At 40.9% G+C, this 26,588-nt stretch overlaps 1 pseudogene across 1 annotated transcript in view; it reads left to right on the plus strand.

Annotated features, from left to right (window-relative positions):
* LOC148719632 (uncharacterized) overlaps positions 1–26,588 on the plus strand; it is a 36,299-nt pseudogene that overhangs the window by 3,095 nt on the left and 6,616 nt on the right. The window contains exons 2-11 of the transcript XR_015993254.1: positions 14,752–14,829; positions 15,018–15,066; positions 15,468–16,673; positions 16,935–17,054; positions 17,251–17,370; positions 20,434–20,535; positions 21,206–21,316; positions 21,490–21,591; positions 22,019–22,096; positions 25,261–25,362. The product of XR_015993254.1 is annotated as an uncharacterized LOC148719632 (transcript). The remainder of the gene's footprint in view (positions 1–14,751; positions 14,830–15,017; positions 15,067–15,467; positions 16,674–16,934; positions 17,055–17,250; positions 17,371–20,433; positions 20,536–21,205; positions 21,317–21,489; positions 21,592–22,018; positions 22,097–25,260; positions 25,363–26,588) is intronic.

A 26,588-nucleotide genomic window follows, 5' to 3' on the forward strand; every position in this document is an offset into this window, starting at 1 on the left:
ACTAGCGTACTAACTACAGCTCTCCAGCGAGCATGAATACCTACGTACTAGCGTACTAACTACAACTCTCGTTCTTTTCATGCATGCCATGAAATTGAACATTTGATTTAGTCTGTGAAAAAAGGAGTATATTGATAACCATTGGGGTTTGTGGTTTTGTGGTGTGGACCTTATTTTTAATGCGTAATGTAGTGGAGAACAACTCGCTTAGAACAACTTAGTACTCGGTACAGACAACTCATCACGGCTTGTTATAAATTTGCTTAGTACATTAGTACTCGGTACGGAAAACTCATCGCTGCCTCTTCTGAATTTGCATAGTACGTTAGTACCTTAGTACTCGGTACGGAAAACTCATCACGGCTTGTTCTGAATTTGCTTAGTACGTTAGTACCTTAACACTCGGTACGGACAACTCGTCACGGCTTGTTCTGAATTTGCTTAGTACGTTAGTACCTTAGTACTAGGTACGGACAACTCATCACGGCTTGTTCTGAATTTGCTTAGTACGTTAGTACGTTAGTACCTTATTACTCGGTACGGACAACTCATCACGGCTTGTTCTGAATTTGCTTAGTACGTTAGTACCTTAGTACGTTAGTACGTTAGTACCTTAGTACTCGGTACGACAACTCATCACGGCTTGTTCTGAATTTGCTTAGTACGTTAGTACGTTAGTACGTTAGTACCTTAGTACTCGGTACGACAACTCATCACGGCTTGTTCTGAATTTGCTTAGTACGTTAGTACGTTAGTACGTTAGTACGTTAGTACCTTAGTACTCGGTACGACAACTCATCACGGCTTGTTCTGAATTTGCTTAGTACGTTAGTACGTTAGTACGTTAGTACCTTAGTACTCGGTACGACAACTCATCACGGCTTGTTCTGAATTTGCTTAGTACGTTAGTACGTTAGTACGTTAGTACGTTAGTACCTTAGTACTCGGTACGACAACTCATCTCGGCTTGTTCTGAATTTGCTTAGTACGTTAGTACGTTAGTACGTTAGTACTCGCTACGGACAACTCATCACGGCTTGTTCTGAATTTGCTTAGTACGTTAGTACCTTATTACTCGGTACGGACAACTCGTCACGGCTTGTTCTGAATTTGCTTAGTACGTTAGTACCTTAGTACTCAGTACGGACAACTCATCACGGCTTGTTCTGAATTTGCTTAGTACGTTAGTACGTTAGTACCTTATTACTCGGTACGGACAACTCATCACGGCTTGTTCTGAATTTGCTTAGTACGTTAGTACCTTATTACTCGGTACGGACAACTCGTCACGGCTTGTTCTGAATTTGCTTAGTACGTTAGTACCTTATTACTCGGTACGGACAACTCATCACGGCTTGTTCTGAATTTGCTTAGTACGTTAGTACCTTAGTACGTTAGTACGTTAGTACCTTAGTACTCGGTACGACAACTCATCACGGCTTGTTCTGAATTTGCTTAGTACGTTAGTACGTTAGTACGTTAGTACCTTAGTACTCGGTACGACAACTCATCACGGCTTGTTCTGAATTTGCTTAGTACGTTAGTACGTTAGTACGTTAGTACGTTAGTACCTTAGTACTCGGTACGACAACTCATCACGGCTTGTTCTGAATTTGCTTAGTACGTTAGTACGTTAGTACGTTAGTACCTTAGTACTCGGTACGACAACTCATCACGGCTTGTTCTGAATTTGCTTAGTACGTTAGTACGTTAGTACGTTAGTACCTTAGTACTCGGTACGACAACTCATCACGGCTTGTTCTGAATTTGCTTAGTACGTTAGTACCTTAGTACTCGGTACGACAACTCATCACGGCTTGTTCTGAATTTGCTTAGTACGTTAGTACCTTAGTACTCGGTACGGACAACTCATCACGGCTTGTTCTGAATTTGCTTAGTACGTTAGTACCTTATTACTCGGTACGGACAACTCATCACGGCTTGTTCTGAATTTGCTTAGTACGTTAGTACCTTATTACTCGGTACGGACAACTCATCACGGCTTGTTCTGAATTTGCTTAGTACGTTAGTACCTTATTACTCGGTACGGACAACTCGTCACGGCTTGTTCTGAATTTGCTTAGTACGTTAGTACCTTAGTACTCGGTACGGACAACTCATCATGGCTTGTTCTGAATTTGCTTAGTACGTTAGTACCTTATTACTCGGTACGGACAACTCGTCACGGCTTGTTCTGAATTTGCTTAGTACGTTAGTACCTTAGTACTCAGTACGGACAACTCATCACGGCTTGTTCTGAATTTGCTTAGTACGTTAGTACGTTAGTACCTTATTACTCGGTACGGACAACTCATCACGGCTTGTTCTGAATTTGCTTAGTACGTTAGTACCTTAGTACGTTAGTACGTTAGTACCTTAGTACTCGGTACGACAACTCATCACGGCTTGTTCTGAATTTGCTTAGTACGTTAGTACGTTAGTACGTTAGTACCTTAGTACTCGGTACGACAACTCATCACGGCTTGTTCTGAATTTGCTTAGTACGTTAGTACGTTAGTACGTTAGTACGTTAGTACCTTAGTACTCGGTACGACAACTCATCACGGCTTGTTCTGAATTTGCTTAGTACGTTAGTACGTTAGTACGTTAGTACCTTAGTACTCGGTACGACAACTCATCACGGCTTGTTCTGAATTTGCTTAGTACGTTAGTACCTTAGTACTCGCTACAGACAACTCATCACGGCTTGTTCTGAATTTGCTTAGTACGTTAGTACCTTAGTACTCGCTACAGACAACTCATCACGGCTTGTTCTGAATTTGCTTAGTACGTTAGTACCTTAGTACTCGCTACAGACAACTCATCACGGCTTGTTCTGAATTTGCTTAGTACGTTAGTACCTTAGTACTCGGTACAGACAACTCATCACGGCTTGTTCTGAATTTGCTTAGTACGTTAGTACCTTAGTACTCGCTACAGACAACTCATCACGGCTTGTTCTGAATTTGCTTAGTACGTTAGTACCTTAGTACTCGGTACGGACAACTCATCATGGCTTGTTCTGAATTTGCTTAGTACGTTAGTACCTTAGTACTCGGTACGGACAACTCATCACGGCTTGTTCTGAATTTGCTTAGTACGTTAGTACCTTAGTACTCGGTACGGACAACTCATCACGGCTTGTTCTGAATTTGCTTAGTACGTTAGTACCTTAGTACTCGGTACGGACAACTCATCACGGCTTGTTCTGAATTTGCTTAGTACGTTAGTACCTTATTACTCGGTACGGACAACTCATCATGGCTTGTTCTGAATTTGCTTAGTACGTTAGTACCTTAGTACTCGCTACAGACAACTCATCACGGCTTGTTCTGAATTTGCTTAGTACGTTAGTACCTTAGTACTCGGTACGGACAACTCATCATGGCTTGTTCTGAATTTGCTTAGTACGTTAGTACCTTAGTACTCGGTACGGACAACTCATCACGGCTTGTTCTGAATTTGCTTAGTACGTTAGTACCTTAGTACTCGGTACGGACAACTCATCACGGCTTGTTCTGAATTTGCTTAGTACGTTAGTACCTTAGTACTCGGTACGGACAACTCATCACGGCTTGTTCTGAATTTGCTTAGTACGTTAGTACCTTATTACTCGGTACGGACAACTCATCATGGCTTGTTCTGAATTTGCTTAGTACGTTAGTACCTTATTACTCGGTACGGACAACTCATCATGGCTTGTTCTGAATTTGCTTAGTACGTTAGTACCTTATTACTCGGTACGGACAACTCATCACGGCTTGTTCTGAATTTGCTTAGTACGTTAGTACCTTATTACTCGGTACGGACAACTCATCACGGCTTGTTCTGAATTTGCTTAGTACGTTAGTACCTTAGTACTCGGTACGGACAACTCATCACGGCTTGTTCTGAATTTGCTTAGTACGTTAGTACCTTATTACTCGGTACGGACAACTCATCATGGCTTGTTCTGAATTTGCTTAGTACGTTAGTACCTTAGTACTCGGTACGGACAACTCATCACGGCTTGTTCTGAATTTGCTTAGTACGTTAGTACCTTATTACTCGGTACGGACAACTCATCATGGCTTGTTCTGAATTTGCTTAGTACGTTAGTACCTTATTACTCGGTACGGACAACTCGTCACGGCTTGTTCTGAATTTGCTTAGTACGTTAGTACCTTATTACTCGGTACGGACAACTCATCACGGCTTGTTCTGAATTTGCTTAGTACGTTAGTACCTTAGTACGTTAGTACGTTAGTACCTTAGTACTCGGTACGACAACTCATCACGGCTTGTTCTGAATTTGCTTAGTACGTTAGTACGTTAGTACGTTAGTACCTTAGTACTCGGTACGACAACTCATCACGGCTTGTTCTGAATTTGCTTAGTACGTTAGTACGTTAGTACGTTAGTACGTTAGTACCTTAGTACTCGGTACGACAACTCATCACGGCTTGTTCTGAATTTGCTTAGTACGTTAGTACGTTAGTACGTTAGTACCTTAGTACTCGGTACGACAACTCATCACGGCTTGTTCTGAATTTGCTTAGTACGTTAGTACCTTAGTACTCGGTACGACAACTCATCACGGCTTGTTCTGAATTTCCTTAGTACGTTAGTACCTTAGTACTCGGTACGGACAACTCATCACGGCTTGTTCTGAATTTGCTTAGTACGTTAGTACCTTATTACTCGGTACGGACAACTCATCACGGCTTGTTCTGAATTTGCTTAGTACGTTAGTACCTTATTACTCGGTACGGACAACTCATCACGGCTTGTTCTGAATTTGCTTAGTACGTTAGTACCTTATTACTCGGTACGGACAACTCGTCACGGCTTGTTCTGAATTTGCTTAGTACGTTAGTACCTTAGTACTCGGTACGGACAACTCATCACGGCTTGTTCTGAATTTGCTTAGTACGTTAGTACCTTAGTACTCGGTACGGACAACTCATCATGGCTTGTTCTGAATTTGCTTAGTACGTTAGTACCTTATTACTCGGTACGGACAACTCATCACGGCTTGTTCTGAATTTGCTTAGTACGTTAGTACCTTATTACTCGGTACGGACAACTCATCACGGCTTGTTCTGAATTTGCTTAGTACGTTAGTACCTTAGTACTCGGTACGGACAACTCATCATGGCTTGTTCTGAATTTGCTTAGTACGTTAGTACCTTATTACTCGGTACGGACAACTCGTCACGGCTTGTTCTGAATTTGCTTAGTACGTTAGTACCTTAGTACTCAGTACGGACAACTCATCACGGCTTGTTCTGAATTTGCTTAGTACGTTAGTACGTTAGTACCTTATTACTCGGTACGGACAACTCATCACGGCTTGTTCTGAATTTGCTTAGTACGTTAGTACCTTAGTACGTTAGTACGTTAGTACCTTAGTACTCGGTACGACAACTCATCACGGCTTGTTCTGAATTTGCTTAGTACGTTAGTACGTTAGTACGTTAGTACCTTAGTACTCGGTACGACAACTCATCACGGCTTGTTCTGAATTTGCTTAGTACGTTAGTACGTTAGTACGTTAGTACGTTAGTACCTTAGTACTCGGTACGACAACTCATCACGGCTTGTTCTGAATTTGCTTAGTACGTTAGTACGTTAGTACGTTAGTACCTTAGTACTCGGTACGACAACTCATCACGGCTTGTTCTGAATTTGCTTAGTACGTTAGTACGTTAGTACTCGGTACGGACAACTCATCACGGCTTGTTCTGAATTTGCTTAGTACGTTAGTACGTTAGTACTCGCTACGGACAACTCATCACGGCTTGTTCTGAATTTGCTTAGTACGTTAGTACCTTAGTACTCGCTACAGACAACTCATCACGGCTTGTTCTGAATTTGCATAGTACGTTAGTACCTTAGTACTCGGTACGGACAACTCATCACGGCTTGTTCTGAATTTGCTTAGTACGTTAGTACCTTATTACTCGGTACGGACAACTCATCACGGCTTGTTCTGAATTTGCTTAGTACGTTAGTACCTTAGTACTCGGTACGGACAACTCATCACGGCTTGTTCTGAATTTGCTTAGTACGTTAGTACCTTATTACTCGGTACGGACAACTCATCACGGCTTGTTCTGAATTTGCTTAGTACGTTAGTACCTTATTACTCGGTACGGACAACTCATCACGGCTTGTTCTGAATTTGCTTAGTACGTTAGTACCTTAGTACTCGGTACGGACAACTCATCACGGCTTGTTCTGAATTTGCTTAGTACGTTAGTACCTTATTACTCGGTACGGACAACTCATCATGGCTTGTTCTGAATTTGCTTAGTACGTTAGTACCTTATTACTCGGTACGGACAACTCATCATGGCTTGTTCTGAATTTGCTTAGTACGTTAGTACCTTATTACTCGGTACGGACAACTCATCACGGCTTGTTCTGAATTTGCTTAGTACGTTAGTACCTTATTACTCGGTACGGACAACTCATCACGGCTTGTTCTGAATTTGCTTAGTACGTTAGTACCTTAGTACTCGGTACGGACAACTCATCACGGCTTGTTCTGAATTTGCTTAGTACGTTAGTACCTTATTACTCGGTACGGACAACTCATCATGGCTTGTTCTGAATTTGCTTAGTACGTTAGTACCTTATTACTCGGTACGGACAACTCATCACGGCTTGTTCTGAATTTGCTTAGTACGTTAGTACCTTAGTACTCGGTACAGACAACTCGTCACGGCTTGTTCTGAATTTGCATAGTACGTTAGTACCTTAGTACTCGGTACAGACAACTCATCACGGCTTGTTCTGAATTTGCTTAGTACGTTAGTACCTTATTACTCGGTACAGACAACTCATCACGGCTTGTTCTGAATTTGCTTAGTACGTTAGTACCTTAGTACTCGGTACAGACAACTCGTCACGGCTTGTTCTGAATTTGCATAGTACGTTAGTACCTTAGTACTAGGTACGGACAACTCATCACGGCTTGTTCTGAATTTGCTTAGTACGTTAGTACCTTAGTACTCGGTACAGACAACTCGTCACGGCTTGTTCTGAATTTGCTTAGTACGTTAGTACCTTATTACTCGGTACGGACAACTCGTCACGGCTTGTTCTGAATTTGCATAGTACGTTAGTACCTTAGTACTCGGTACGGACAACTCATCACGGCTTGTTCTGAATTTGCTTAGTACGTTAGTACCTTAGTACTCGGTACGGACAACTCATCACGGCTTGTTCTGAATTTGCTTAGTACGTTAGTACCTTATTACTCGGTACGGACAACTCATCATGGCTTGTTCTGAATTTGCTTAGTACGTTAGTACCTTAGTACTCGGTACGGACAACTCATCACGGCTTGTTCTGAATTTGCTTAGTACGTTAGTACCTTATTACTCGGTACGGACAACTCATCATGGCTTGTTCTGAATTTGCTTAGTACGTTAGTACCTTATTACTCGGTACGGACAACTCATCACGGCTTGTTCTGAATTTGCTTAGTACGTTAGTACCTTAGTACTCGGTACGGACAACTCATCACGGCTTGTTCTGAATTTGCTTAGTACGTTAGTACCTTAGTACTCGGTACAGACAACTCGTCACGGCTTGTTCTGAATTTGCATAGTACGTTAGTACCTTAGTACTCGGTACAGACAACTCATCACGGCTTGTTCTGAATTTGCTTAGTACGTTAGTACCTTATTACTCGGTACAGACAACTCATCACGGCTTGTTCTGAATTTGCTTAGTACGTTAGTACCTTAGTACTCGGTACAGACAACTCGTCACGGCTTGTTCTGAATTTGCATAGTACGTTAGTACCTTAGTACTAGGTACGGACAACTCATCACGGCTTGTTCTGAATTTGCTTAGTACGTTAGTACCTTAGTACTCGGTACAGACAACTCGTCACGGCTTGTTCTGAATTTGCTTAGTACGTTAGTACCTTATTACTCGGTACGGACAACTCGTCACGGCTTGTTCTGAATTTGCATAGTACGTTAGTACCTTAGTACTCGGTACGGACAACTCATCACGGCTTGTTCTGAATTTGCTTAGTACGTTAGTACCTTAGTACTCGGTACGGACAACTCATCACGGCTTGTTCTGAATTTGCTTAGTACGTTAGTACCTTATTACTCGGTACGGACAACTCATCACGGCTTGTTCTGAATTTGCTTAGTACGTTAGTACGTTAGTACGTTAGTACCTTAGTACTCGGTACGGACAACTCATCATGGCTTGTTCTGAATTTGCTTAGTACGTTAGTACCTTAGTACTCGGTACGGACAACTCATCACGGCTTGTTCTGAATTTGCTTAGTACGTTAGTACCTTATTACTCGGTACGGACAACTCGTCACGGCTTGTTCTGAATTTGCTTAGTACGTTAGTACCTTATTACTCGGTACGGACAACTCGTCACGGCTTGTTCTGAATTTGCATAGTACGTTAGTACCTTAGTACTCGGTACGGACAACTCGTCACGGCTTGTTCTGAATTTGCTTAGTACGTTAGTACCTTAGTACTCGGTACGGACAACTCGTCACGGCTTGTTCTGAATTTGCTTAGTACGTTAGTACCTTATTACTCGGTACGGACAACTCATCACGGCTTGTTCTGAATTTGCTTAGTACGTTAGTACCTTAACACTCGGTACGGACAACTCGTCACGGCTTGTTCTGAATTTGCTTAGTACGTTAGTACCTTAGTACTAGGTACGGACAACTCATCACGGCTTGTTCTGAATTTGCTTAGTACGTTAGTACGTTAGTACCTTATTACTCGGTACGGACAACTCATCACGGCTTGTTCTGAATTTGCTTAGTACGTTAGTACGTTAGTACGTTAGTACGTTAGTACCTTAGTACTCGGTACGACAACTCATCACGGCTTGTTCTGAATTTGCTTAGTACGTTAGTACGTTAGTACGTTAGTACGTTAGTACCTTAGTACTCGGTACGACAACTCATCTCGGCTTGTTCTGAATTTGCTTAGTACGTTAGTACGTTAGTACGTTAGTACTCGCTACGGACAACTCATCACGGCTTGTTCTGAATTTGCTTAGTACGTTAGTACCTTATTACTCGGTACGGACAACTCGTCACGGCTTGTTCTGAATTTGCTTAGTACGTTAGTACCTTAGTACTCAGTACGGACAACTCATCACGGCTTGTTCTGAATTTGCTTAGTACGTTAGTACGTTAGTACCTTATTACTCGGTACGGACAACTCATCACGGCTTGTTCTGAATTTGCTTAGTACGTTAGTACCTTAGTACGTTAGTACGTTAGTACCTTAGTACTCGGTACGGACAACTCATCACGGCTTGTTCTGAATTTGCTTAGTACGTTAGTACCTTATTACTCGGTACGGACAACTCATCACGGCTTGTTCTGAATTTGCTTAGTACGTTAGTACCTTAGTACTAGGTACGGACAACTCATCACGGCTTGTTCTGAATTTGCTTAGTACGTTAGTACCTTAGTACTAGGTACGGACAACTCATCATGGCTTGTTCTGAATTTGCTTAGTACGTTAGTACCTTAGTACTCGGTACGGACAACTCGTCACGGCTTGTTCTGAATTTGCTTAGTACGTTAGTACCTTATTACTCGGTACGGACAACTCATCACGGCTTGTTCTGAATTTGCATAGTACGTTAGTACCTTAGTACTAGGTACGGACAACTCATCACGGCTTGTTCTGAATTTGCTTAGTACGTTAGTACCTTAGTACTCGGTACGGACAACTCGTCACGGCTTGTTCTGAATTTGCTTAGTACGTTAGTACCTTATTACTCGGTACGGACAACTCATCACGGCTTGTTCTGAATTTGCTTAGTACGTTAGTACCTTAGTACGTTAGTACGTTAGTACCTTAGTACTCGGTACGACAACTCATCACGGCTTGTTCTGAATTTGCTTAGTACGTTAGTACGTTAGTACGTTAGTACCTTAGTACTCGGTACGACAACTCATCACGGCTTGTTCTGAATTTGCTTAGTACGTTAGTACGTTAGTACGTTAGTACGTTAGTACCTTAGTACTCGGTACGACAACTCATCACGGCTTGTTCTGAATTTGCTTAGTACGTTAGTACGTTAGTACGTTAGTACCTTAGTACTCGGTACGACAACTCATCACGGCTTGTTCTGAATTTGCTTAGTACGTTAGTACGTTAGTACGTTAGTACCTTAGTACTCGGTACGACAACTCATCACGGCTTGTTCTGAATTTGCTTAGTACGTTAGTACCTTAGTACTCGGTACGGACAACTCATCACGGCTTGTTCTGAATTTGCTTAGTACGTTAGTACCTTATTACTCGGTACGGACAACTCATCACGGCTTGTTCTGAATTTGCTTAGTACGTTAGTACCTTATTACTCGGTACGGACAACTCATCACGGCTTGTTCTGAATTTGCTTAGTACGTTAGTACCTTATTACTCGGTACGGACAACTCGTCACGGCTTGTTCTGAATTTGCTTAGTACGTTAGTACCTTAGTACTCGGTACGGACAACTCATCATGGCTTGTTCTGAATTTGCTTAGTACGTTAGTACCTTATTACTCGGTACGGACAACTCGTCACGGCTTGTTCTGAATTTGCTTAGTACGTTAGTACCTTAGTACTCGGTACGGACAACTCATCACGGCTTGTTCTGAATTTGCTTAGTACGTTAGTACGTTAGTACCTTATTACTCGGTACGGACAACTCATCACGGCTTGTTCTGAATTTGCTTAGTACGTTAGTACCTTAGTACGTTAGTACGTTAGTACCTTAGTACTCGGTACGACAACTCATCACGGCTTGTTCTGAATTTGCTTAGTACGTTAGTACGTTAGTACGTTAGTACCTTAGTACTCGGTACGACAACTCATCACGGCTTGTTCTGAATTTGCTTAGTACGTTAGTACGTTAGTACGTTAGTACGTTAGTACCTTAGTACTCGGTACGACAACTCATCACGGCTTGTTCTGAATTTGCTTAGTACGTTAGTACGTTAGTACGTTAGTACCTTAGTACTCGGTACGACAACTCATCACGGCTTGTTCTGAATTTGCTTAGTACGTTAGTACGTTAGTACTCGGTACGGACAACTCATCACGGCTTGTTCTGAATTTGCTTAGTACGTTAGTACGTTAGTACTCGCTACGGACAACTCATCACGGCTTGTTCTGAATTTGCTTAGTACGTTAGTACCTTAGTACTCGCTACAGACAACTCATCACGGCTTGTTCTGAATTTGCTTAGTACGTTAGTACCTTAGTACTCGGTACAGACAACTCATCACGGCTTGTTCTGAATTTGCTTAGTACGTTAGTACCTTAGTACTCGCTACAGACAACTCATCACGGCTTGTTCTGAATTTGCTTAGTACGTTAGTACCTTATTACTCGGTACGGACAACTCGTCACGGCTTGTTCTGAATTTGCATAGTACGTTAGTACCTTAGTACTCGGTACAGACAACTCGTCACGGCTTGTTCTGAATTTGCTTAGTACGTTAGTACCTTATTACTCGGTACGGACAACTCGTCACGGCTTGTTCTGAATTTGCATAGTACGTTAGTACGTTAGTACCTTAGTACTCGGTACGGACAACTCATCACGGCTTGTTCTGAATTTGCTTAGTACGTTAGTACGTTAGTACCTTAGTACGTTAGTACGTTAGTACCTTAGTACTCGGTACGGACAACTCATCACGGCTTGTTCTGAATTTGCTTAGTACGTTAGTACCTTAGTACGTTAGTACGTTAGTACCTTAGTACTCGGTACGGACAACTCATCACGGCTTGTTCTGAATTTGCTTAGTACGTTAGTACGTTAGTACCTTAGTACTCGGTACGGACAACTCATCACGGCTTGTTCTGAATTTGCATAGTACGTTAGTACCTTAGTACTCGGTACGGACAACTCATCACGGCTTGTTCTGAATTTGCTTAGTACGTTAGTACCTTAGTACTCGCTACAGACAACTCATCACGGCTTGTTCTGAATTTGCTTAGTACGTTAGTACCTTACTACTCGGTACGGACAACTCATCACGGCTTGTTCTGAATTTGCTTAGTACGTTAGTACCTTAGTACTCGGTACGGACAACTCATCACGGCTTGTTCTGAATTTGCTTAGTACGTTAGTACCTTATTACTCGGTACGGACAACTCATCACGGCTTGTTCTGAATTTGCTTAGTACGTTAGTACCTTAGTACTCAGTACGGACAACTCGTCACGGCTTGTTCTGAATTTGCTTAGTACGTTAGTACCTTAGTACTCGGTACGGACAACTCATCACGGCTTTGGAAGGTTTTTTACTCAGCCGTAAGACCTATTTGTTTTATCTTCTTTTTCAGCCGATTTTTCCTAAATTTATGATTCATTTGCATAGATGTAGATAAATAAAAGAAAGGTAGAATTTTTAGGTTTTTAATGGACAAGAACAGCAGAACTTAAACAAGTCTGATCAAGTCGGTTTAATTTTAATAGTACGTTAATCATTCGTACTAAGCGAAAAACAAGAAAAAAAGAATCCTATTTTGGGCATGGTTTAGCTTTCGTGAAAACGAATGCCAACACAGGCGTCCCAAGCTCTGGTCTTGAGCCAAAGCAAAGGATTATTTCATGAAAGCGTCACGTGTTGGGTGATGTGGTGTTAAGTTGCGCGAGGTATTTGACACAATCCTGTGAAAAGATCACGTGAAACGAGTCAAAACTCGATTGTTTGAATAACTTGACTTCGCTTTCGGTGCATTCAAATGGATTATAATTAATATTTTTATTATTGAATTCGACTGATTAAGATAAGGTACAACCAAGGAGCTTGCACACGAAAAGCATACTTCTCAACTTCAATTCAGGTTTAAATTTCCATAATCCCGGCTTCCCTGTCTGTCCATCAAAAATGCATTGCCTTGGTAACTGCTAACAACTTGTGTCAATTACCGCCATTTCACACAATCACAAAATGGAGAATTCAACGAGAGAAGATATGGATTGCGATCACACCAAAAATGTTACTACCATCGTTGCCAAAGTGCCAAGTGAACGGCTGATGAATTTTCTTGAACTGATAGCTCGAACCATTCGAACGTATGATGAATATTCAAGAACGGATAGCTGGAGGCGTTTGAACGGATTATGAATATTCAAGAATGGCTAGCTAGAGGCGTTCAAACGGATGACGAAGTTTCTTAAACGGATAGCTCCAACGGTTTGAACGGATGATGAATATTCAAGAACGGATAGCTTGAGGCATTCAAACGGCATGCCAATCTATTCGAATGGCTGATGAACAGCTGGTAAACGGCTAACCATTCGGAACATTTTCCTGTGAGAGGTCACAATTTATCTATAGTTTTTAAAATAATAAAGTATGTGAACTCACCCCATCTGTTTTCTGTAGTTCTTTATGCTTGTTTAGGTGAAACAACTTGTTAGGGACAGTTTGCCCCTCTGATCCCCCTTGTGCGGATCACGTGAATTTTCCTACCATGTGCTCAAAAAATTGTGTTGTGTGCCGTTTTGTGTGTCTCTACAGGCGAAAGTTTGTTTCTTCGGTCATCTTTTACCCTTTGATGTTGACGTTTTATTTAAGCCTGAAGATGCCCAAAAATATGCGAGTTGTCGCTTTTGTTTTGTTATTTTTTTTGTAATTCAATATTTACTTCAGTTTTGAGTCTCTAGCTTTCTGCTTTATATAATTTACAGCTGTACCGACTAACAGAAGATTGCGTACCAGATTAAAAACATCTTCAGTGCAGAATTTTGTCTGTGATTGTCTTCAACACAACTATACCTATAGAGTAGTGAGCTGGGGGCACCTGTGGAATATCTTACACGAAAAAGAGCCATTACAACTTTGCTTCACTGAGCTGCGAAGAAAGGCAGTCTTATTTCTATGCCAAAACTTGATCATGAGATGTTACATGACTATTTTGGCGGGAAATTCCTGGCGATCTGATTTTTTTCAGATCCGGTCTAGGTTTTGTCAATCGGACACAATCTGATCCAGGTTTTTGTTAATCCGGTCTGATCCGGTCCCGGTTTTGTCAATCCAATCCAATCCAATCCGGTCCAGATTTTGTCAACGCCCAGCAGTAGGAATGCTTTCTGACACATGAGCCTCAAGCAGTGTCAGTCCTTTTCCTGATGTAGCTTGATTTTTTCATCTACACTTTCTTGAGGTTTGATGTTTTCAATGTTGATGTTTCCATCTAGAAATTGAAATGGACTTGAACTTTGGAAGAAATTGAAGCATTTATTTTAATTAAACAATATCCTGTCTGCCTAGTTGCCTGAAAAAGAACCGAAAATTGGAACCAACACCATATCTTTTTCTACAAAACGTCTATAAAGTGAAAAAAAAAAAAAAGTGTACTAAGTAGAATTCTAATTAAAATCACTATAGGACAAGGCTTGCAACCACACTCAGGTTTTCAGCAAATTTACCTCCCCTATTTCAAACTAGATTTAATTCTAAAATATTAATGATCTGATGAATGTGATAACAGTTGCTCTTCCATTGATAATGTGTCCTATCTTGTCCAAATTCTAACTTCATCCCTCCAGTATTATCCAAGAAAATTGCTGAGAAGGTAAAAAAATGTAGCTTTCTGACTATGATTGGTGTTAACAATAAGGACCAAAGGAATTTGAGCAGTGGGGTTTAAATCAATCAGTGTCTCAGGTTGTTTAGGGTGATTAATACTTCTCTCAATCTCCTCACTTCCCACAATAAATTAAATATCATTAACATTTCTTAATTTGATTTTTAGGCAGTCCGGGTCTTCAGTTGACACCCTGTCTAAGTTCAGGATGTATGCAGAGGGTTGTGTTCAAATGATTTACTATTGGTATGTTTTAGTATAATTAAGTGTTGTTGTTAACTGTCTGTTTTTAAAAGGATATCATTCCTCTCAAGTATTGATTGTTGAGATATATTTTCAACACCAAATTAAATTAAGTGGTCGCAACAACATTTGCGAGAGGAAATAAAAATATTTAGTGGACTGTGAACTCACTTTTTAAATTCTTTTTTCAGCTTAATCTTTCAAATTTAAAAGCTCTCTGTGATGTCAAGACTACACAAGGTAGTAAGAGGAATGGTAAAAAATGTACACTATTACAAATACCAACCCTACACTTTGACAAACATTCATCCACATCATTATTTTATCTCCTATATGTCATCTATGAAACTGCATGTACCAGTTTCAAAGTGGGTTGAAAAGGAATACCTTTTGAGCATAATTTCACTTTCCTTACAAATGTAGTGGTTGTTATCAGTGAGTAATATTGCAGTGACAATGTAGATCTCTAAAGCAACTTAATATTCTCTTGGTTTAAATATGTCTCAATCTACTTGTAACCAACTTTGTGGCATAAGAGAAAACTTGACTATAAGTTTACTGAAGAATGTGAACATCCATAGTTGTGATTTATTGCTGTTTTACCTCTTATTTTCAATAGCATTCTTGTTTTGTTGTTGTAGGATTCCACTAATCCTAGTATAGCCTCTACATCACAGGAAGGCCAGGAAAACAGGACACTGAAAGTCACTTTTCTGAGTAGTGAGTGGAAATCATCAACTGATGGAGACTTGGCAACTATCAACCGAGAGCTAGCCATCCAGTTAGCTAAACACTCTAATGTTGATGTTAGTGTCTTACTACCAAACTGCAGTGAAGAGGACAGGAGTAGTGCTGAAAGTCACAATGTGAAACTCGTTGAAGCAGATAGAGTTCCTGGTTTAAAGCCCATTTTCTGCCTGTCATCTCCTCCCAGAAACCATATAATGGACTGTGTCATTGGTCATGGAGTCCACCTTGGCCAACAAATTGCACTCATCAAGGGAAATCCACATTATTGTCACTGCAAATGGATTCAATTTGTTCACTCTGCTCCTGAAGAAGTTGGAATGTACAAAAACATTTCAGAAGGTGAACAAATGCAGCAGACAGAAATTGAACTTTGTAAGATGGCTGATCAAGTAGTTACCATTGGACCCAAGCTGGCAGATGTTTACAAGCATTACCTTTGTCGTGGTAAACGACAACAAAATGTTTTTGACCTAACTCCAAGCATTTTCTCAGAGTTTTTGGAAGTAGAACAATCCACTGAAGAAAGAAGAACATTCTGTGTTCTTGTTATTGGAAGTGGTGACAGCCATGAAGATTTCAATGTCAAGGGGTACGACATAGCTGCTAAAGCAATTGCTGAGCTGAAAGGTGAATCCTATAAACTCAGGTTTATATGCCCACCTGGAGGAAAAGGAGATGAAATGGCAAAAAGTTGCTCCACCATGGCATTAGTCAGAATCAGCTTATTGTTCGTAGCTTTAATGATAGCCGAGAAGTCCTAGCCAACTTATTCTGTGAAGTGGATCTTGCAATAATGCCATCCAGGACTGAAGGATTTGGAATATCAGCTCTGGAAGCATTATCTGCTGGTCTACCCATACTTGTCAGTGGCAATTCGGGACTTGGAGAAGCTCTGAAGGAAGTTGCTTTAGGCTCCTACTGCGTGGTAGACTCTGAAGATCCTAAAGACTGGGCCAGAGAAATCAAGAATGTATGTCAGAAAAAGAGGGAAGTGCGACTAAAAGAGGCAAGGTTTCTTCGTGCAAACTATCTTGAGAAGTACAGCTGGGAGGAGCCTTGTAGAAGTCTTGTAGAAAGGATGTACAAACTCACATTTGGTAAGCTAATCTCCTTTAATTTTTTTAACAAAATTTATTTTCATTCAATAAAAATTAATTTTATCTTTAAGAAAATAAAAGTTTATGTGTTAATTTGATGTTTTTGGTGAAGGCAAAAAAGCACAAGAACAGAAAATGCAGTGGCTTTTGATTAATACTAATCACTCAATAGTACTTAAAGCTTAACAGAATCTTGTCTTATCCTCAAGCTTTGTGATTGTAATTGAAAATTAATGCATTCTTCTTTTGTTGCTTATTTAGGTTCATTAGGAAGGGGATCAATCTTTCCAATCAGAGATAAGAGGCCAACCTCTATCTTTGTAGCTGATCAGCCTCCCAAACGACTTAGAAAAGGATTGTCTCATGTTGCTCCCCATAAAGGTACAATAATATCAGGATATAATCATAGTATTGATAGACCAATTCATTTCAAAATGGTTCCAAACCTTGTAAGCCCTACAAAGATCACCACTAGTCCAAAATTTTATGCTAGAACCATGTACCTATGAGTTGGCTTTTACCAGTTGAGTTAACTAATAGAGGACTCTACTGAAATCATTCAAATTGCATTTTGCAGCTGCAGAAGGCCCCTCTATTGGTCGCTTGCCACAGTCAACTATGGAATGTGTGCAGTCTCCTCTTCCTACTGTCACTGTATCTCAAGACAAACTCGTTGATCAAAGAAGTTACACTCAGAGTGAGTATTAAGTGCAACAAATAAATTCAATGTTATTTAGGATACTTAACAAAAAGTTCAAGTGAGAATAAAGTAAATTGTAATAGAATTTTGTGGAAGCCTTTTATTTTTTTATAGGATTTCTGTTAAATTAAATGTTGTGATCAGAAAATGTTACATTCTTGAAAAATGTGCTGTAATTTAAAACATAAAAAAAATTGTAAAATTGGTATGTTTGGTAGTTAATCCATGGCAGGCCAAAACAGATATCCATCTTCTGAACATCGTCAGAATTCATTTGTTGGAGCCAGTGCATTAGATGACAGAGGACTTGTACAGAGAAGTTATCCTCAGGATAAGACTGGAACATAACTGGGAATTTTTCCACCATACAGAGAGGATAGTATCTATCTATTGTACCATGTGTTTTGAGTGGGCTCTGCAGTCCTAGGTACCAGTTCCAATCCTCCTTCTCCACTTGTTTGCCTTGCTTGTAGACATGGTGGTAGTAACTGTAGCAATTGCCAGAACATACTACAGTTTCCTCAAGGAAGTTTTTCTTAAATATTTTGTCATATACTGCATGTAGGGTGCATTTGTTGTGGTGCGCTATGCATCATGGTCAGGGTAATAAAGTCTCCGGTTGTTTTCCACTGAAATATGAAGTTGTTGTAGCTCTCTTGCTCCCGCTCGAGAAACCTAACCTGGTGGCAGGAGCAGGATCAGAAAAACAAACAAACAAACCTCGCGCCCAAAAGACTGCCAATGCAACCTGGGAAAACGGGCAAACTGCAACTCCATTCAGTTACTCAAAAGCACACTCGCACTCATCGAACCTGAGGCGCATGGCCAACAGCAAGCCTCCGAAAAAAACTCTCAATGATGATGCGCCTCCAATGGTACAACTTTAAAGTAACATACAAGAAAGGCACATCACTCCTCATAGCTGATACATTCTCCACAGCTACACTTACCACCGCCAATGACTCCAAGCAAACCAATTTTGCAGTCTTCAGGGCTGACATTGACAACCACGTGGAAGACCCACAGATCACCTCCCAAACACTTGACGATATCAAAACCTCCTCAGCAAATGATCCTACTTTGTCCACCCTAAGCAATCCCATAATCCTAGGCTGGCCCACACAGAAGTCTAACCTTCCCCAAAGCCTCCACCCATTTTGGTCCTATCACGATGGACTCACCATCAATGATGGGATCATCTATAAGGGGAAGCAAGTAGTCATTCTGTTGGCTAAAAGGAACTATGTGCCTCAGAAGGCACATGTTGCACACTTTGGCCCAGAGTCAATCATACGATGCTGTCAAGATATCATATTCTGGCCCGGCCTGTGGAGCGATATACAGAATGCTTGCCAATTGTGTGGGATATGTTCCCAATTTTAAACACAGAATTCGAAAGAACCCATTAAGAGCCACCCCATCCCACAGTATCCCTGGCAATTTGTAAGCCAAGAGCTCTGCATGTTTGAGTCGCACACTTACCTTATTACTGCAGATCACTACTCTGACTTTATCGAGGTCGACGAGGTCGAAAACACTCTGACCAGCTCTACTGTGTCCAAAACAGAGGCCCACTTCGCTCATCATGTAGTCCCTGAAACACTCTTAACCGACAACGGACCTCAATTCATTGCAATTGAGTTCAAAGCACTTTGTAGAAAATACCAAATTCAACACACTACCAGCTCCCCCTATTGGCCAAAAGGAAACAGCAAAGCAGGAGCCACCGTCGAGATAGTAAAGTGGATTCTAAAGAAGTCAGGACCCCGCCATCTACAAGAAACCCTCCTCACCAATCACAATACCCCCCAGGCAGGACACATCATGAGCCCAGCCCAAAGAAGCATGGGGAGACACATCCGTGGACTACTCCCAGTCTCCCAAGCCCTCTTAATGCCAAATGACAACACTGCAGCATCTGTCCAGGATGCTATTGCAGCAAAACGTGCAAAGGCCAAACAACACTATGATATGACGGCAAACACCAATCTACCCCCATTTGGAATCGGGGACTTTGTCTATGCCAAACCACGTCAGGCCCTTGGCTTTATGGGCTTGTCACTGCAATACCAGCTCCCAGATCTTACATTATTGAGACGCCCACAGGGCTAACAAGAAGACACCGGTGCCACCTGTGTCCAGCTGCACCCCCACCCCCAGAGGCCCTAATCCCATGCTCCTGGATGAAACAATTATCTGCCAAAACGCCACCCACAATTACAGTTGACCACCCTTCAAAACAACCCAAGCCGGCTCTTCCACCATCTTCGTCCAAAAGACCAAGCCAAACCATCAACTCGGGCAACTCCTAATAAAACAGTCCCTACATCACAAGCAGCATCACCTCACAAAGCTCTGCCCTCTGAAGCCACCCCACCATCCCCAATGGAGTTGAACCCTACAGGAACCGCAACACACTCTTTGAATAGGTTACACATCCAATCAAGTCTGAAGAAAGGAACTCTGACCAAGACCAGATCAGGACGGGTGTCTAAACCCAGTATACGCCTTGACTTGTGAACTGCCTGTTTCCCCCTTTCAGTCATGTTGAACAGAACATGGCAGTGATGACATAGACATATCACAGCATTCCTCAAACTCTTTTTCTATTGTTCTTTTAGACTTTATTGGATTATTATTCATTTTCTTTTAACTGGCTGCTGTACTAGTATGCTGTGAGACCCAGCACTTGTCACATTTGCTAGTCTTACAGCCTGAGACTGCTACAGAACCCCTGTTCACTTTTCATACATTTTATTGCTACTGCTAGAGTTGTATTTATCCTGTTCCATTAAAAAAAAAGGAGAAAGGGAGATGTTATGGTGCGCTATGCATCATGGTCAGGGTAATTAAGTCTCTGGTTGTTTTCCACTCAAATACAAAGTTGTTGTAGCTCTCCTGCTCTCGCTCGAGAAACCTAACTCATTTAATGACTTTTTTTACTATACTATCATGGTGAGATTGCAAAGTCCATACACATACAACACTGTAAGTAATGTAATAAGATAATTATGACCATTAAGTGTCTAAATGGCATGTTTGGTTTCTTATCCATATCAGGCCTGAACAGACGTCCACCTTCTGGACATGGTCAGAATCCATATGCTGGAGCTAGTTCAACAGATTATGGAGGATTTGTTCATCAGGAATGTCATCCCCATGGTAAGATGACAAAACAACTGGGAACTTTTTACCAAACAGTGACGATGATATTGTTAAGCATGTGCCAGCTACATGCTGTATGTTATGAGTTTGTAAAGAGTGTTGGATTCTTACTGGGTACTGTAGTTCTAGTTACTCTTTCAAGGCCTCCCTTTCTACTCCTCTGCCTTGCTTGTAAACATGGCAGCAGTTGGTATAATAGCAATTACCAGTAAGCCCCACTGTAACAGTTTCCTCAAATAAGGTTTTCTTAGAGCTCATCACTGACAAGAGGTGTTAAGAAGATGTTAAAGAACTTGTGTGAGCGCAACTCGCATGTGTGTGCTTTGGGATCACGTAGTTTAATAATATTGTAAGCAAATCACACGGACCTTTTTGTTTCTGATGTGTGCAATTTTCTTAGAGAAGAGTAGAAAGTTTTTCAGTTTTATCGATTGGCATTTTGTTTAACAGTTGTTGTTGTTTACCGCGAGTCTACAGTTTTCCGTGTTGGAATTAAAGTGTCTGTTTGGATTTTCCGTTTCGCTTCCGAAGAAGATGCATACCCTATTGACACCTCTGCATTACTTAAAATGGAAGCTTTCACTTGACATCTTTTAAGGTGTTTGAACCCCCTTTATTTCACAGAGCAGTTGTGGATTAAACTTGTGTTTTGCTTTTACATCAAAAGGTTTCTCTAGCTATGGCTTGCCTGCTCCTGTAGCAGTGGATTGTAGTCAGGGGAATCATCCTGCAGCCTTTGTAAATCCAAATAATCAGGGAAGCCAAACCTTCCCTCAGAGTAAGTACAAGAAATTTGTGATAATTTTTTTTTAAGAATTAAGTGGAGTAATAATAGCTAATAGGTGGCCTTTATAGGGCTGTGTGTAACTTGTTAGTCGTAATGTATGTACAGTACCCTTGATGAGTTTTATTACTACAGTTTCATGGTGTTTGGTTTCTTATCCATATCAGGTCAGAACAGACATCTATCTTTTGAACATGGTCAGAATCTGTATGCTGGAGCTTGTTCAACACATTACAGAGGACCTGTTCATCAAGGATGTCATCCTCAGGGTAAGATTGAAAAATAACTGGGAATTTTTCCACCAAATAGTGAGGATGATAATAATAACATAATGAGCATTTGCTAGCTACTGTATATTAGGAACTTGTGAAGAGTGTTGGACTTTGACTGGGTTCTGTAGTTCTATTTGCTCTTTCTAGGCTTCCCTCTCTTCTCCTTTGCCTTGCTTACTAACATGGCAGCAGTTAGTGTAGCAATAACTAGAGAGAACTACTGACAGTTTCCTCAAGGAAGGTTTTCTTAAAGCTGCTTACTGATACAAGGTATACCCTTTTGTCACCCTTACATTATTTTAAGGGCTCAAAACTTCATAAGGTGTTTCAACCCACTCCATCACACAGAGCAGTTATGAATCGAAGTTGTGATACTCTTTGACATCAAAACGATCCACTAGTTATCACTTGCTTGCTTTTTTAGCAGTGGATTCTAGTCAAGGGAATCTTCCAACAGCCTTTGCAAATCTGAGTAACCAGGGAAGCCAAGCCTTCCCTCAGAGTGAGTGCAGAAAATTTGTGGTTATAGGCTATTTTACAGTTGGGTACTTAATTGCCGAGCCTTTGATTTGGAGTGAGGCTAAAGGTGACCTTGTTGAGATAGAGATCAGTATCTAGTTAGCATGATGACAACTAAAAGTAATTTACATTTGAAAAGCAGCAACATTTGTATCATGATATGGAGGGTCCCCAATAGGGTTCTTCAATCCCGCCATCCCAACCGGAATTTTCCCTCAATCCCGAGATCCCGACGGCTTCTACGGGCTAATCCTGGTCCCGGTCATATTTTCTTCATTTCTTACCTCAGCAAAATTATCCTTGAAGTTCTGTTTCAGATTCCCTCTCAGCAGACCCAAGCACTTACTATTACGTTGAATTAGCTGTATCTCTCTGCACTAAAACGATGATCTAGTTAATTTGTTTTTCATGACTGGTTTTAAACGAGTTTCGTCAGTCAATGAGTCATTTTTATGGTTTTTATAGCTGTTTTTTGGGGGTTTTTTTTTTCTTTTTTTCTGTTTTGCCTCGTTTGTTCGATAACACCTGCCCCCCGGATCACTTCGGTCCCTGAAAAAAATGTCTCTTGGAGATGATAGCAATCAATGAAGAGCATTAAGGGTACATATGATCACGACGTACCACGGCAAATTCACTGTTCACTACGCACATGGCAAGTCACCGTCAATCGCAACTGAGAAGACAGTTTGCTCATTCACAATTTTCAGCCATGGCAACGATCAGCTGAAAATTCCATAAAATCGAGTACAATTGTGCTCAACAGATACTGAAATATATATTCTTTTCGACCCCAGTTTAACCAGTGCTACATGTTCCGGCTCAAAATGCTGTAATCACCGGTAACCAAAGCGTACTATAAGAGGTTGAAATAAGAGCCTGTATGGATTTCAATTTCAAACGAAAACTATTTCTGTTTTCCTTTGAAAAGCTACGATAAAGTTCGGACCTCTCTAAGTGGTGTCCTTTTTATGTTGCGGAGATGCTTCCGTAAGCCATTTGAGCGATTTTGACGCGTATAAAGAGTACACGTCACTGTATTGTAGCTTTCAAAGGAAAAACAGAGTTTAAATTTTAAATTCATACAAACTCTTATAGTATGCTTTGGTCACCTGCAGCTAAATTAATGTGAAATGTTTATTTGATGATTGCTATCATCTAGGAGCTTCTTTACCAATTCGCTACAATTAATCTATAATTCTGCCATTGAAGTGAAGAGCTAGAGACCGTTTCAAGCAAAAAAGTTGCCTCGCGATCCAACGATGGAATTCCACCAACATCATCGTCGGCGTCTTCATTGTTAGCAGACTCGTCATCCAAATCTTTGCTACTGCTTGAATCATACTCCAGTATGCCGTCTTCCTCGTCTGCTTCTTCAGCTTCGTTTCTCCGTTGTTCCCTGAAGCGTTCACAGGAGACTGACTCACCCTGTCGCACCTCTCTCTGGTAGAGGTAGGAAGGCAGGGTTCCGGCTGTTGCCATCGTTGTCTCTTGTTTGACAGAGCGCTGACGCACTGCAGCACCAAACGTTTGTGCCCAGTCCCTCATAACTTGTACACACTGTGGTGTCATTGGTACAGCTGGCTAGGGTTGTATAACAGGCATGACCGACAGAAACATTGCGCGTTTGGGCACAGGATACCAAGACTTTGGATTTGTAAAATAGATCGCCGCCCAATGGGTCGTTCTCTCGATACCTTCTGTGGCTGCATTTCCAAAGTTTCTTGCATAATCCAACACTATTTATAGCCTGCAAAAAGGGCCACCTGTCGTCGGTTTCGGCTACTGGGGACGTTTAACAAATCAAAACGCACAACTTAGAACCTTTCAATAGCGAATGCTGGAAGGATTATAAGAAGCGGCTGTATTTAGAAGAAAACAACAATCAATCAAAGAAAAACCCTCAAAATTAAACAGAAACAAACAAGCATGGTCTGGAGTGAAATGTTTGGTTACCATGAGGTCATTGGTTTGTCTGGAAACGTGATGGAAACATGATGCTACGTGAAATTGCCCTTTACTCATTACTGATATTAATAGACCATAAAAAAGCGTCAGTTTCACTGTCAGAGTTCTCGCAATTCATTGTCTTCATTCGCAATGTAATAGTTGCAAAAGGCTAAATTAGTAAAGGCAAGAAACAGAACTTACCTAATTGTTTCCCAGACGGACTTTAATGTGTTCTCCTTCCGTGAAAGTTGTGGCTGAAATTTCTCCTTACAAAGAACGAATTTCCACTCTTCCCCTTCTCATAAAAAAAGCTACGCAGCTAATAACATCGACAACATCATTGTTAATGTCAACCGACATCGCTAGCGTACGTTAAATTACGCAAACGATAACTTAGCAAGTCTCCCTCGCGTTGAATATCCCACGTGCACCGATCAGGATCTGTATAAACTTGACACTAGAAATATCACGGTCAACAAATAACAAAGGTCACAAAGACATTGTCAAATTGGATTCTCATTATGGCCAAGGTGTCCAAGGTTCACGAAAATAGACCACAGATCACCATAGGGGTCACAGAGCAGCGTGATAGGGTTGTGGAAAACGTGGATGTCAACTAGGTCATTGTTTGGCTATTTCCGACCATTTCCAACGTTAATAAGATGAGCTAGCTAGCCAAGATGACAGCTTCAGCTTGATTTTCTTTGCATATTTCAGACTCTGAAATTCCCGAATCTTGGTTTCTTTGAAGCAACATTTCCCGATTCCCGCCTGTTAAAATCACCAAATCCCGTGTCCCGGTCATAAATACAATCCCGAATCTCGTCCCTCTTTTCCTTCAAAATCTCGAATCCCGGCCTTCAAATAAGCCAAATCCCGGATCCCGAAAAACCTAGTGGGGACCCTCTGATATGGTCACCTTTAGCCTCACTCCTGGTCAAAGTCTTGGCAACCAAGCATGCAATTGTAGATTGGAATCTTTGTGTTAAGAATTATGTGCAGTAAAATAGTGACTGATAACTAGCCTTTTTTTTGGCTACTGCACTGTTTATACCTTTTGTCATTTATTGTGGAGTATCTAATGATTTTATGGCTTCACTTTTATGGCAAGACCAGAAATTCCAGGAGCAGAAATATTGTAATAAGATAATTATAATACCAAGTATCTAATTGGTATCTTTGATAACTAATCCATGTCAGTTCAGAACAGACATCCATCTACTGAACATGGTCATTATCCATTTGTTGGGGCCAGTTCAATATATAACAGTGGAGTTGTTCATCAGGGATATCAACCTCAAGGTAAGATGTCAAAACAACCGGGATTTTTTTTTTCTAAACAGGAAGGATGATATCGTTTGGCAATTGTCAGGTATTGTATGTTAAGGTGGCTCGTACCAGTTTCCTCGTTCGGTGAACAGGTCACTCTTGCGTGACACGCGTGAGAGAAACGTGCGAAAGAAGCGCGAGATCAAAAGATGAAAATTCAAAACAAAGATGGCAGCGCATGGAATTTTTTCTACTTTTGTGAGAAGTTTACTAAGAGCTTGTATTTGATGTGTTGAGTGGCTACTGTGAATGCAGGAGATAGAAACTAAGATAAAGAAGACGAGTTTTGGTGAAGTAAAGGTTGCTTCACTTCACATTTAAAAGAAATATTCAACTGATATGAAATCTTGCAACATCGAAAAAAGAAGAACTCAAGTGAAGGATAATCTACCTAAAGTGGAAGAAGACTTTGAAACTTCAAGGAAAATAATATGATATAGCCAGAAGTCATGTGTAGGATTTTTAAGATGAGCACGGGAGGCTGTCTTTGACGGCTGTTTAATGATTTTCTTAGCAGTAAACGTCTGTAAACATCAGATCGTAGGTGCTTGCGCGAGCACATGCAATTGTCAGCGGTAGCTAAAACAGATCATGAGCAAATGTCGATCTTATAGAATCCAGATTTTTAAATGCGCGAGAACGCACGTGGAAATTGCTAAACTTACAAAAGCTATTGCATGAAAACAAGTCCGGTGACCCCTTCTTTTTATTGTTCCAATATGATGATAATGTCGAAAGGAATCATCAGAAAAAAAAACTAGAAAATTATACGGAAGGAAATTTGTGATGTGTGAAAATTGCCTTTTTTGTAGATTTTCTGAAATTCCGCTCCGTAGATCAGAATTTTTTAAAAATCTCTGTGCATTTTCCTTTTCAAGTGCCAAAAGCAATCACTGAAAAAAATCAGGGGGTCACCGGGTTAGTTTTCGAATTATTTAAGCCACAAGCTAAAAAATGCGTCTGAATAAGCCTATGAAAGCATTGCCATGGAAACTGCTAGTGACGAAATGACACTTATTTTTGGATAACCAATGATTAGGTAATTCAACCTCGTAAAAGTGTTCAACTGGCCTTGGTCAGTCTTTCTGTTGTATTCTTTCAAAGTTACAAACCATCAAAAAGATGAAAACCCGTACGAGCCACCTTAAGAGTTTGTTATGAATGTGGGATTTTGACTGGTTCTGTAGTTCTTGTTACTC

Source organism: Stylophora pistillata, chromosome 11 (genome assembly GCF_964205215.1).
Source record: "Stylophora pistillata chromosome 11, jaStyPist1.2, whole genome shotgun sequence".
Taxonomy (NCBI): Eukaryota; Metazoa; Cnidaria; class Anthozoa; order Scleractinia; family Pocilloporidae; genus Stylophora; species Stylophora pistillata.